This window comes from Nicotiana tabacum, chromosome 6, assembly GCF_000715075.1.
Source record: "Nicotiana tabacum cultivar K326 chromosome 6, ASM71507v2, whole genome shotgun sequence".
Classification (NCBI taxonomy): domain Eukaryota; kingdom Viridiplantae; phylum Streptophyta; class Magnoliopsida; order Solanales; family Solanaceae; genus Nicotiana; species Nicotiana tabacum.
The window spans coordinates 98,316,354-98,329,187 of NC_134085.1; the positions used below are offsets into that span (position 1 = coordinate 98,316,354).

Here is a 12,834-nt window from a genome sequence, read left to right on the forward strand (position 1 = left end):
GCTTCTGTTGGTGCAGCCAAACGAGTCAGTACAGGATGATCCCGACAATCCGCGAGTAACTTTTACCGATAATATTGTATGATGCATTTAGGATCTTAAGTTTTCACGATCAATGCGGTTGTGTTTTTATTTCTTGAAGATCTGCAAACTTCAAGACTTAGCTAATGCTGCAACTCTACTATTTCCTCATTTTGCTGCAATTGTTAATGTATACAAGTGATGATAACTTTATCCAGATTTTGATTTTCTACGATCACAGAATTTGGAAAAATATTATAGAATTGCTAGCAATTTTATGTTATAATACATATATAGATATTCCATACTTGGAAGTTGGAACTGTGCTCAGTTAGTGATGAGTAGTAATTTTTTGTTTGGCTTTCTTAACTAGGGAAAAGGGTCAAAGTTAATCAACTTTGCCCTCTGTTTGACTTTTGGTCTAATATTCATTTTTCCCTTAACCCATGTCTTGTTACTTGTCGGTTTTTTTAATTATTGAGGAATTCCTTGGGCCAATGTCGCATTGTCTGAGACTCTGTGGATAATGGACCGGCCCTCTAACCTTCTCTACTTTCTCTATTTAAATATCTCATGACATGCCTAAGTCTAACCTACACATCACGCACTGCGTTCTTACCGTTAGACCAAAGCCGTGGGGACCATGCCTGATTGTTGTCCTTCTGTATGCATTGATCGTTTTAAGTTCTTCTTTTGGGGGGTTTGTTTTCGGTTGAGTTGACAGTATTATTAAGGTATACATGCCAAATCATATGGTACAAATGAATGATTTAACATTATACTTTATTTGAAGCTTAAATGGAAAAACCTGTGGTGTTTGGTGCTTGGTTCTCCATTTAAGTACACTGTGTTCAAGTGATTCAGTTTCTTTTGTTATGTTGCTAATATCAGTGCGATAATCCCTGCAGGACACTGCTCATTATACGTGATGTCAATAGTACATTCAGTACTAGGATTATGAGATTGTTGTCTCTATTTGCTGATGGTCAATGAGCTTTTCTAGTACGATGTGAGGAACTAGATAAATGTGACTTGAACAGTTTCTCCGCTTGCAATTAGTAAATTCTCCAAATATGGTGCTTAATAAAGTTGCAGCAATTGTTTCTGCTGCCACGGATCGTCTCTCATCCACAAAGACGTCTAGTATTCTGAATGCGTCATCGGGGTTGCCACCTCTCCCTGCTTCACTTAGTAATTACAGCTTAGGTCAAAAGAACAAGTTGAGACTGTCCTCTTCCCTTCAAGATCTATCTGCGTACCGGCGGCTTGATCTGGATGATGGTGATATTAACGCTGAAACAGAGAGGGGTTCAACTAATGCAAACAAGCCAAACTTTTTTTCAGAGAGAAACTGCTCGCGCAAGTTTTTCCAAGGAGAAGGGACCGCCAGTGGTTGCTTCTGCACGAAAGAAATGGATGCGAGTTATCTTTGTATTCCTCTGTTTGTTGTTGTTTGCTTTTCTCCTATATGTATCATATTATTATTTTAACTTGTTCTATCGAGGGTCCAAGTTCTATGTTGTCCTTGATTGTGGTAGCACCGGAACTCGTGCTTATGTATATCATGCATCCCCTAACAATAAAATGGATGACAGTCTCCCTATTGTATTGAGATCACTGCCGGAAGGATTCTAGAGAAATTCAAGATCTCAGAGTGGACGGGCTTACAATAGAATGGAGACAGAACCTGGATTTGACAAGTTAGTGCACAATATATCTGGCTTGAAAGGAGCAATTAAGCCACTAATTAGATGGGCGGAGAATCAAATACCTAAACATGCATATAAGGCTACTTCCGTCTTTCTTTTTGCTACAGCTGGTGTACGTAGGCTGCCAAATTCTGACTCAGAATGGCTTCTTAACAATGCTTGGTCTATTCTGAAAAGTTCGCCTTTCTTGTGCAAGAGAGAATGGATCAAAACCATCACTGGCATGGAGAAAGCGTATTATGGATGGATTGCTATGAATTATCATACTCATGTACTGGGGGCAAAACCTCAAAAGGTGACATTTGGTGCCCTTGACTTAGATGGCTCATCACTTCAAGTTACTTTTGAAAGTAAAGAAAGTGTTCATGATGAAACTAGCTTGGAGCTGAACATTGGTCCTGTTAATCATCATCTCACTGCCTACTCCTTAGCGGGTTATGGCCTGAATGATGCTTTTGACAAGTCTGTGGTTTACCTGCTTAAGAGGCTTCCCAAGATCACTGATGCAGATCTCGCCCGTGGGAACATTGAGATCAAGCATCCCTGTCTGCATTCTGGTTACCAGGAGCAATACATCTGTTCTCATTGTGTGTCTCTACACCAAGAAGATGGGAACCCTTCTGGAAAAAAATTTATAAGTAAAGGAGGGAAACCTGGGGTTCCCGTTAAGCTTGTTGGAGCTCCAAAATGGGAACACTGCAACTCGCTTGCAAAAGTTGCAGTCAACTTGTCTGAATGGTCAGGTCAAAGTCCAGGAATTAACTGTGAGTTGCAGCCATGTGCTCTTGCTGAGAAACTTCCTAGTCCTTTCGGCCAGTTCTATGCTATCTCTGGTTTCTATGTGGTCTACCGATTTTTTAACTTGACTTCTGATGCTGCGCTGGATGATATATTGGAGAGGGGTCGCAAATTCTGTGAGAAGACTTGGGATGTTGCTAGGACTAGTGTTTCACCTCAACCTTTCATAGAACAGTATTGCTTCAGAGCACCATATATTGTCTTTTTATTGAGAGATGGCTTGCACATTACAGATAGTCAGGTAACCATTGGTTCTGGAAGTATTACATGGACGCTTGGGGTTGCTCTGTTGGAAGCTGGAAAAGCAGTTTTAAGCAGGACGGACTTTAATGGTTATGATATATTACGCAAGAAGATACATCCCGTTATTCTTTTTGCAATACTGTTCACTTCGTTGGCTGTTCTACTCTGTGCGCTATCATGTGTAGTGAATTGGGTGCCTAGATTCCTCCATAGGCCATACCTTCCCCTTTTCAGACATAACGGTGCATCAACCATAATCAGTATTCCGGCTCCTTTCAGTCTCAAACGGCGGAGTCCTATTAGTACAGGTATTCTTTTCTTATAAGCACGTGAAACATACCATTCTTTAATTAAGAACTATATTTAAATGGTAATTCTGTAGCTAAAGACATTAATTCTATAATTTGGGACTTAAATCGTTCTGGGTGTATTATCTGATTTTTTTCTATACACAAGTAGAAAACATAAGAGTAGTTAATAGAAAAGAAGAATGTTTTCATATTTGATTAAGCCTTGTTCTCATTTTAGTCTGTCCAAAAAAGAATATCATACCTCCTTATCTAGAAGGAATTTAACTTTAAAATTTGCATTTTATCTAACCACACAAATGTCTATATCTTGTTTTAGACTACAAGTTTTAAAACTCTTTCTTTCTTTCTTAAACTATGTGTCCAGTCAAACACCGTCGCATAAATTGGGACGGAGGGAGCACTAAATTTCAAAAATTAATTTGGAAGAAAATTTGAGAGTTCGAATTATCCTTTAATACCTGTTGTCGATGCATCTCTGGGGTTACTTTAAGGAACTAGCATTTGTATCATCAGAGTATCCAAACTGGATCATTGAAAAGTCTAGTTATTGAACAAATCGGGAAGATTGCTCTCTGGTAACAAAAAAACTGATAGTTAGCTCAATAGAATTTAATCGCCGTAATCTGTCACGTCTACCGCTCTTTCTAGTTCCTGTTACTCGTAGACAGCCTATTGCTAGTTCTTTAGTAATGTTGATTTTGTCTTTGAGGGGATGACTTATTTTAAACTACAAGTTTCAAAACTCTTTCTTTCTTAAATGTCGTGCCCAGTCAAACACCGCCACATAAATTGGGACGGAGGGAGCACCAGTTCTAAAAATTAATTTGGAAGAAAATTTCAGAATTCCAAATTATCCTATAATACCTGTTGTCGATGCATCTTTGGGGTTACTTTAAGGAACTAGCATTTGTATCATCAGAGTATCTAAATTGGATCAGTGGAAACTCTAGTGGTTGAAAAAATCGGGAAGAGATTTCTCTCTGGTAACAATAAACTGATAGTTAGCTGAGTAGAATTTAATCGCAGTAATCTATCACGTCTATCGCTCTTTCTAGTTCCTCTTACTCGTACACAGCCTATTGCTACTTCTTAAGTAGTGTTGATTTTGTCTTTCAGGGGATGGAAGAGCGAAAATGCCACTCAGTCCTACAGTTGCTAGTACTCAACAGAGAGCATTTGACCCTGGGCATGGTTTTGGTGGCAATGGTATCCAGCTTTCTGAATCTTCCTTATATCCATCATCTAGCAGTGTACCACATAGTTTTTCATCTGGTAGCTTGGGGCAAATGCAGTTTGAAAGTAGAACCATGGGCTCATTTTGGCCTCCACGCAGAAGTAAACAGCGTCTCCAGAGCAGGAGATCACAATCGCGGGAAGACCTTAGTTCTTCACTGACTGAGGTGCACTTGTCGAAGGTCTAAACCTGATGGCAATGTATCTTTCTTGAAGAAAGTCATGGGTGATGAAGAATCCAAGCAATTCACCCCAAATTGCAAATTGCTAGGACTAGCGTGTGAATCTCATGAAATATGGCCTTCTCTTTAGAGGCACCATACACCTTAGTACCTTACCTGCAAAAAATTTATTCATCTGACAATACAAAACATAGATTAGAGCCACAGGGCATCGATGTCTAAGAAGAGAACTCCGGCCTCATTAATCTATTTCGTGGCTGTGCAAAGCATCAGAGAACTTGTCACAACTCACAATGTGGATGCTTGACAAAGATTTGCACGAGTGAAATTCGGGTTATTAATTGGACTCTCAATATGATTCAAATTTGCAAGCCCGGTTTTTGACATTATTTGAAGGAGAAATGAAATCACACCATATTGAAACCTTGCGTGGCGGCTATCCAGATGTGCTACTTTAGTAGAAATGACGATAGCTAATCTTGTTGAGGTTCAAAATGGTCGAAAAGAAGTTTTCTCTGACTGGCTAGTTCCTCAAAAAATTTGGATTAGGAATATGTTTCTCCCACTATGTCACAATTCTTCCATGGAAGTACATAGCATCTTACTTTTGCCCCTTGATTCTTTTGTAATATTTTCTATTTTATATATAATATTACTTGCAGCTGCTAATTATAGAATCATGTAAGCGTTGTCTCGAATCTCTTGCCTGAGAATATCAGCTCATGTAATTACAACTACAAGGTGGTTTAATTAACCTATTGCTCATTAGAATTCATAAAGAAGAAAACATTTGTTAAAGTAGTTGGCAGAAATCTTTGTCCCACATCGGTGGGAAATGAATAGTTGGGGGGTTTTCCCCCTATAAAAGAAGGCTTAATGTTTAGGATTTAAACACACCTCTCATTTGCCTTCTCATCTGTTTAAGACATTTGTATCTTCTCTCTTTAGTATTATTTCACTTGTATTTTTGGAGTGAAATAAAATATTGGTTGTGTCCGAGGAGTAGACAAAATTAGCCGAACCTCATAAATTCTGGTGTTTCCTTTATTGTTGTTTTATTGTCTTATTTATTATTTGGTGGCTGTCATAATTTTTGGTATAGTAGTTGTGACTTATTCACACTATATACATTTGGCTTCCGCAACAATTGGTATCAGAGCCAAGGTACTGTCTAAGTATGCTCTGTGGTTGCAGCATAGTCTGATCTTCCACATCAGAAAAGATTTATCTTGGTAACTGAGTCAAGGTTCTGTCTGAGTATGCTCTGTGGTTGCAGCTTAGTCTGATCTTCCACACCAGAAAGAAAATAATCTTGATTTGTGTCGTCAGCTATTAAATAATATTTGTGTCAAAGATGGGAGACAATAAACAAGAAGAATCTACATCAAGTGTCAACAATACGTCATCATTGGCATCTTCGCTTATGACAAGAATTGTGTCAAATGCGAAATTTGCGGTAGAAATATTTGACGGGTCCGGACATTTTGGGATGTGGCAAGGCGAGGTTCTAGATGTCCTTTTTCAACAAGGGCTAGATCTGGCCATTGAAGAAAAGAAACCAGATGTTATTGGAGAAGAAGATTGGAGAATTATCAACCGTATTGCTTGCGGTACCATTCGATCCTACCTCACTAGAGAGCAGAAATATCCATACACAAAGGAAACTTCTGCAAGTAAATTATGGAAAGCACTGGAGGATAAATTTTTGAAGAAAAATAGTCAAAATAAATTGTACATGAAGAAGAGACTGTTTCACTTCACTTATGTTCCTGGTACCACGATGAATGAACATATCACCAGTTTCAATAAGTTGGTCACAGATTTGCAAAATATGGATACAACTTATGATGATGGTGACTTGGCCTTAATGTTGTTGGCGTCACTTCTTGATGAGTACGAGCACCTTGAAACTACTCTACTCCATGGAAATGACGAAATTTCTCTCAGAGAAGTTTGTTCGGTTTTGTACAGCTATGAACAAAGAAAGCGAGAAAAACAGAAGGGCGGAGAAGGAGAAGCACTATTTGTGAGGGGTCGTCCTCAAAGTCAAATGAGGACAAAGAAGGGAAGATCCAAGTCAAGATCCAGACCCAGCAAAGATGAATGTGTCTTTTGTCGAGAAAAGGGGAACTGGAAGAAAGACTGTCCGAAGTTGAAGAATAAGGCCAAACATAACAATGGAAAGGCCATTATGGATTCAAATGTAGCTGATTGTGATGATTCAGACTTCTCATTAGTTACAACAGAGTCATTAACATCATCAGACATATGGTTGATGGACTCGGCTTGTAGCCATCATATGTGTCCCAACAGGGACTGGTTTGTGGAATTTCAAGAAGGAGAATATGGAGTCATCCACACATCGGATAACAGCCCTCTTACCTCATATGGCATTGGTTCAATACGATTAAGGAACCATGATGGAATGATCAGAACATTAACAGATGTTCGATATGTACCAGACTTGAAGAAGAATCTCATCTCTGTGGGAGCCCTAGAATCAAAAGGGTTCAAAATCATTGCAGAAAATGGAGTGATGAGAGTATGCTCCGGTGCACTAGTGGTAATGAAGGCTAATCGGAAGAATAATAATATGTACCGCTATCGTGGCAGTACAGTTATTGGGACAGCGATAGTAACATCCAGTGACGACAAAGAGGCAGAAGCAACCAAGCTATGGCACATGCGCTTGGGACATGCTGGAGGAAAATCCTTGAAAACTCTATCAGATCAAGGATTGTTAAAAGGAGTAAAGGCTTGCAACTTGGAGTTTTGTGAGCATTGTGTCAAAGGGAAACAGACAAGGGTTAAATTTGGTACAGCGATCCATAATACTAAAGGCATTTTGGATTATGTACACTCTGATGTTTGGGGTCCTTCCAAAACACCTTCATTGGGTGGGAAGCACTATTTTGTAACCTTTGTTGATGATTTTTCTCGAAGAGTGTGGGTGTATACAATGAAAAACAAAGATGAAGTGCTGGGAATTTTTCTCAAATGGAAGACGATGGTGGAGAATCAAACAGGCAAGAGGATCAAGTGTATTCGCACAGACAATGGAGGTGAATACAAAAATGATCATTTCAATAAGGTCTGTCAAAATGATGGCATCGTCCGACACTTCACTGTCAGACATACACCACAACAGAATGGAGTGGCTGAACGTATGAACCAGACCTTGCTGGAGAAGGTACGGTGTATGTTGTCCAATGCTGGCTTGGGCAAAGAATTTTGGGCTGAGGCAGTTACATATGCATGCCACCTCATTAATCGCTTACCATCTGCTGCTATTGATGGAAAGACACCATTTGAAAAATGGTATGGAAAGCCTGCTGTAGATTATGACTCTTTGCACGTGTTTGGCTCAACTGCATATTATCATGTGATAGAGTCAAAATTGGATCCAAGGGCAAAGAAGGCTATTTTTATGGGAATTACTTTTGGAGTCAGAGGATATCGCTTATGGTGTCCTATGACAAAGAAAGTAATATTCAGCAGGGATGTTACCTTTGATGAATCTGCTATGGTAAATAAGGTAACAACAGATACCAAACAAAATAAAGGTGCTTCTAAGCAGGTGGAGTTTGAGGGAAAATTTATTTTTCCTACACAAGAAGCAGAGGAGGAAACAAATGAAGATTACCCTCTGGAAGGAGAGCCAGTAGAGTAGATTCCAACTCAGGAACCTCAACAACAACTTGAATCAATAGCAACCAGCAGGCCAAAAAGAACAATAACGAAACTTGTTCGTCTCATAGAGACGGTTGCTTGTGCAACCTCAATTGTAGCTGATGATATTCCTATCACTTATAAAGACGCTGTCCAAAGTTCAGAAGAAGATAAGTGGAGGATTGCCATGAATGATAAAATACAGTCCCTTCATCAGAATCATACATGGAGATTGGCCAATCTCCCGAAGGGAAAGAAAGCAATTGGGTGCAAATGGGTATTTCCAAAGAAGGAAGGATTTCCTAACCAAGTAGATGTTCGCTACAAAGCAAGATTGGTGGCCAAAGGATATGCTCAAAAGGAGGGAATTGATTACAATGAAGTATTTTCTCCAGTTGTAAAACATTCCTCCATTAGAATTATGTTGGCTTTGGTAGCACAATTGGATTTGGAACTAGTTCAGATGGATGTAAAAACTGTGTTTTTACATGGAAACTTGGAGGAGGAAATCTACATGACTCAGCCAGAAGGATTCAAAGTTGCTGGAAAAGAAAATATGGTGTGCAAACTTGAAAAATCATTGTACGGATTGAAACAATCTTCTAGACAATGGTACAAGCGATTTGACGAGTTTATGTTGCGGCAAGGGTACAAGAGAAGCAAATACGATCATTGTGTGTATTTGCGCAAGCTTAAAGATGGTTCCTTTGTATATCTTCTCCTATATGTTGATGATATGTTGATAGCTTCCAAGAATTCGGAAGAAATTGATAAGTTGAAGATTCAACTGAAGAAGGAGTTCGAGATGAAGGATTTGGGTGAGGCAAAGAAAATTCTTGGCATGGAGATAATTAGAGATAGACGTTCAAAGAAACTCTGTTTATCTCAAAAGGAATATTTGAAGAGAGTACTTCAACGTTTTGGCATAGATGACAAGACTAAGCCAGTTAGTACTCCACTTGCATCCCATTTTAAGCTAAGTACTATTATGTCGCCAATGGATGAAGTTGAATGAGAGTATATGTCAAAGGTACCATACGCAAATGTTGTTGGTAGCTTGATGTATGCAATGGTTTGCACAAGGCCTGACATTTCACAAGCTGTTGGAGTTATTAGCAGATATATGCACAATCCAGGGAAGGAGCATTGGCAAGCTGTGAAGTGGATTCTACGGTATATTCATAATACTGTAGATGTCGGGTTAGTTTTTGAGCAGGAAGACAATCAGTCTGTAGTTGGATATTGTGACTCAGATTTTGCGGGTGATCTGGACAAACGAAGATCAACTACTGGTTATGTGTTTACTTTTGCAAAGGCACCAGTTAGTTGGAAGTCTACTTTGCAGTCAACAGTTGCTTTGTTTACAACAGAGGCAGAGTACATGGCTATTACAGAGGCTGTGAAAGAGGCAATTTGGCTTCAAGGATTGCTAAAGGAGCTTGGTGTTGAACAAAAAGGTATCACAATTTTTTGTGATAGTCAAAGTGCTATTCAGTTAGCGAAGAACCAAGTTTATCATGCAAAGACGAAGCACATTGATGTTCGGTATCATTTCGTACGAGAAATCATAGAAGAAGGTGGAGTCACGGTGAAGAAAATTCATACTACGGGAATCCTGCTGATATGCTGACAAAGGTGGTGACTGCGGTCAAGTTTCAACATTGTTTGGATTTGATCAACATTGTTGAAAACTGAAGATTGAAGATGAAGACACAATCAAAATTTGTTATTGAGAGAAAATTGAAGATGTGGAATTTTGCCAAGGTGGAGATTTGTTAAAGTAGTTGGCAGAAATGTTTGTCCCACATCGGTGGGAAAGTTAAGTTTGGGGGGGATTTTTCCCCTATAAAAGAAGGCTTAATGTTTAGGATTTAAACACACCTCTCATTTGCCTTCTCATCTGTTTAAGGCATTTGTATCTTCTCTCTTTAGTATTATTTCACTTGTATTTTTGGAGTGGAATAAAATATTGGTTGTGTCCGAGGAGTAGGCAAAATTAGCCGAACCTCGTAAATTCTGGTGTTTCCTTTATTGTTGTTTTATTGTTTTATTTATTATTTGGTGGCTGTCATAATTTTTGGTATAGTAGTTGTGACTTATTCACACTATATACATTTGGCTTCCGCAACAACATTAACCTTTAGCACAGGAATTCACAAAGAAAAAAACATTAGCTATTGCCTGTGGTAACTCGTTAATTTGATTCTTACCGAAGTCCTTTCATCATTTTTTGCTTACGATATAACTTGTCAAGTATTGAAAGTGGTCATTAATCCGAAATTTCAGTATCATCTCGTCTTCGTTTTCTTTTCTCACGTCAAACGTTTTTTCATCAACGCACCTAAGTCAGACGATTTTTTCATGCACCTAAGCTGAAAATTTGTAGATATCTCGGGCATCTGTAAATAGGGAGACGTGTCTCTCCAATTCTAGAATTCTTTCACCAAGTTTCTCAAATCACTTTGTCTCCAATTTCAAACTCGCAGAGAGTCTTTCGCATACCTAAAAACAACTAGTAAAAGTTGGCCCGGGCGCAGCATTGGGTCGTATATTGTGAACTTTTAACATGGTTGCCGTCGTGCCAATAATGTGTTAACATTGTGAAATTCTTTGCTTGTGTTTAGCTTTATGTCTTTGTTTTCAATTGCTAATCTAATTTAGACATTATAAATTATTATTCGTTTGATATTAAAAATTTGTAAGATTTGAAATTATAAAAAGGTACATTCTTATACATTCTCATTCATAAGATATTTTGACAAACTTAATTTTTCTCGAATACCTTTCTCTCTCTAATTTGTTACAAGCTAGTTGTATTATTTTTCGTAACAGGAAAATTTTCTTTTAGAGTACAACTATAGTGTACCCAATGTGTCTTAATTTTTAGTGTTGCTTATGCCAACTCTCCTTTCTTCTTCTTTTGCTTGAATTAGACAAAAATTGCCCATGATATGAATAGTAGTATCCTCTTAAATATAAAAGTTACATTTTAATACTACACCTGCGGTTTTAAAAGTCGGGATCATATAAAAACTTCTATTGTATACGATTTATAAAGACAACAAGGTTTTATCAATGCGCTTGTCCTTATTGGAAACTTATTTTTCGAGTTTTAAACTACTTTATTTGAACACAATGTTACAGAAAAGTGCTTCAATATTTTCAATAGAAAAAATATCATTCCATGCGGTTCATTCAAATAAATGCATAAAACGTAAATATATTCTATTTTTCTAAAATTTAAAACTTGTTTCAAATATTAGTAAATCATTTGATAGTTGAAGAGAATTATTTTTTCTAATATCACAAAAACATATAAATCAAATAGATTTATGGATATTTTGTAAGTTAATATGCAATTCAACTAACAAAGAGTGCTTTTATTTCTCAATGAGTTGTTTGAATATAAGTCTCTATATTGATTTTTTTCACCATCTAAATTTCAAACAAAATGAGATATTACAAAAGGGGTAGACTTTCTAAAGAAGTATTGTTCTTCGGTCTCCTCGCTCGAATTCACATTCGGTCTCCTCGCCTGAATTCACATTCGGCGACCTCGTCTGAATTCACATTTGGTCTCCTCACCCGAATTCACATTCGGCGACCTTGCCTGAATTCACATTAGGCGACCTCGTCCGAATCAACATTCGGCGACCTCGCCCGAACTCATATTCAGTCTCCTCGCCCGAACTCACATTCGGTCTCCTCGCCCGAATTCACAATTGGTCTCCTCGCCTGAATTTACATTCGGCGACTTCGCCCGAATTCACATTCAGCGACCTCGCCCTAATTCATATTCGGCGACCTCGTCCGAATTCACATTCGGCGACCTCGCCCGAATTCACATTCGGTCTCCTCACGCGGATTTACATTCGGCGACCTTGCCCGAATTCACATTCGGCGACATCGTACGAATTCACACTCGGTCTCCTCTCCCGAATTTACATTCGGCGACCTCGCCTGAATTCACATTCGGTGACCTCGTCCGGATTCACATTCGGTCTCCTCGCCCGAATACAGATTCGGCGACCTCGCCCGAATCAACATTCGGACTCCTCGCCCGAATTCACATTAGGCGACCTCGTTCGAATTCACATTCAGTTTCCTCACCCAAATTGACATTCGACCTCCTCGCCCGTCCAGATCCGAGGACGCGAATGACCTCCTCCCATGCCTCCATCCTTGCCAAATCCGCCATCCTGGCCTCGACGGCCTTCTCCGACTCTACCATCTTCTCGATCGACTCATCACTCGAGTCATTGGCCCTGATCAAACTCTGCTCAAGTTCAACCCGACTTTGACCTAAAGATCGGCACCCTCAGCCGCGATCCACACTAGTCGACCTCCCTATCCGAATTTCTCGAACTACGATAATAAAGTCCGCTCACCGAGCTCGACCAAAAGACGACCTCGATAAGCGAAGGGACTAACTGTTGGGGTCAAAATCAGATCCGAGAAATTCGGCACGCGGAGACAATAGGCCGAGGTCGGACAGTCATCAATAAGGCCGAGGTCGGGCAGTCCGAGGTTGGACTGTCATCAATAAGGCCGAGGCCAGGCAGGCCGAGGTCGGACAGTCATCAATAAGGCCGAGGTGGGGCAGTGATGAAACAACTAGTTTGCTTTGGAATCCTCGAAGGGAATATTCTATATTGAATATTCCTCTAATTG

The 12,834-nt window shown here is 39.3% G+C and overlaps 1 pseudogene; it reads left to right on the plus strand.

The window, feature by feature from the left end:
* Positions 1 to 720: 720 nt before the first annotated feature.
* On the plus strand, positions 721 to 5,184 carry LOC107794576 (putative apyrase 7; annotated as a pseudogene).
* The last annotated feature ends 7,650 nt before the right edge of the window (positions 5,185 to 12,834 follow it).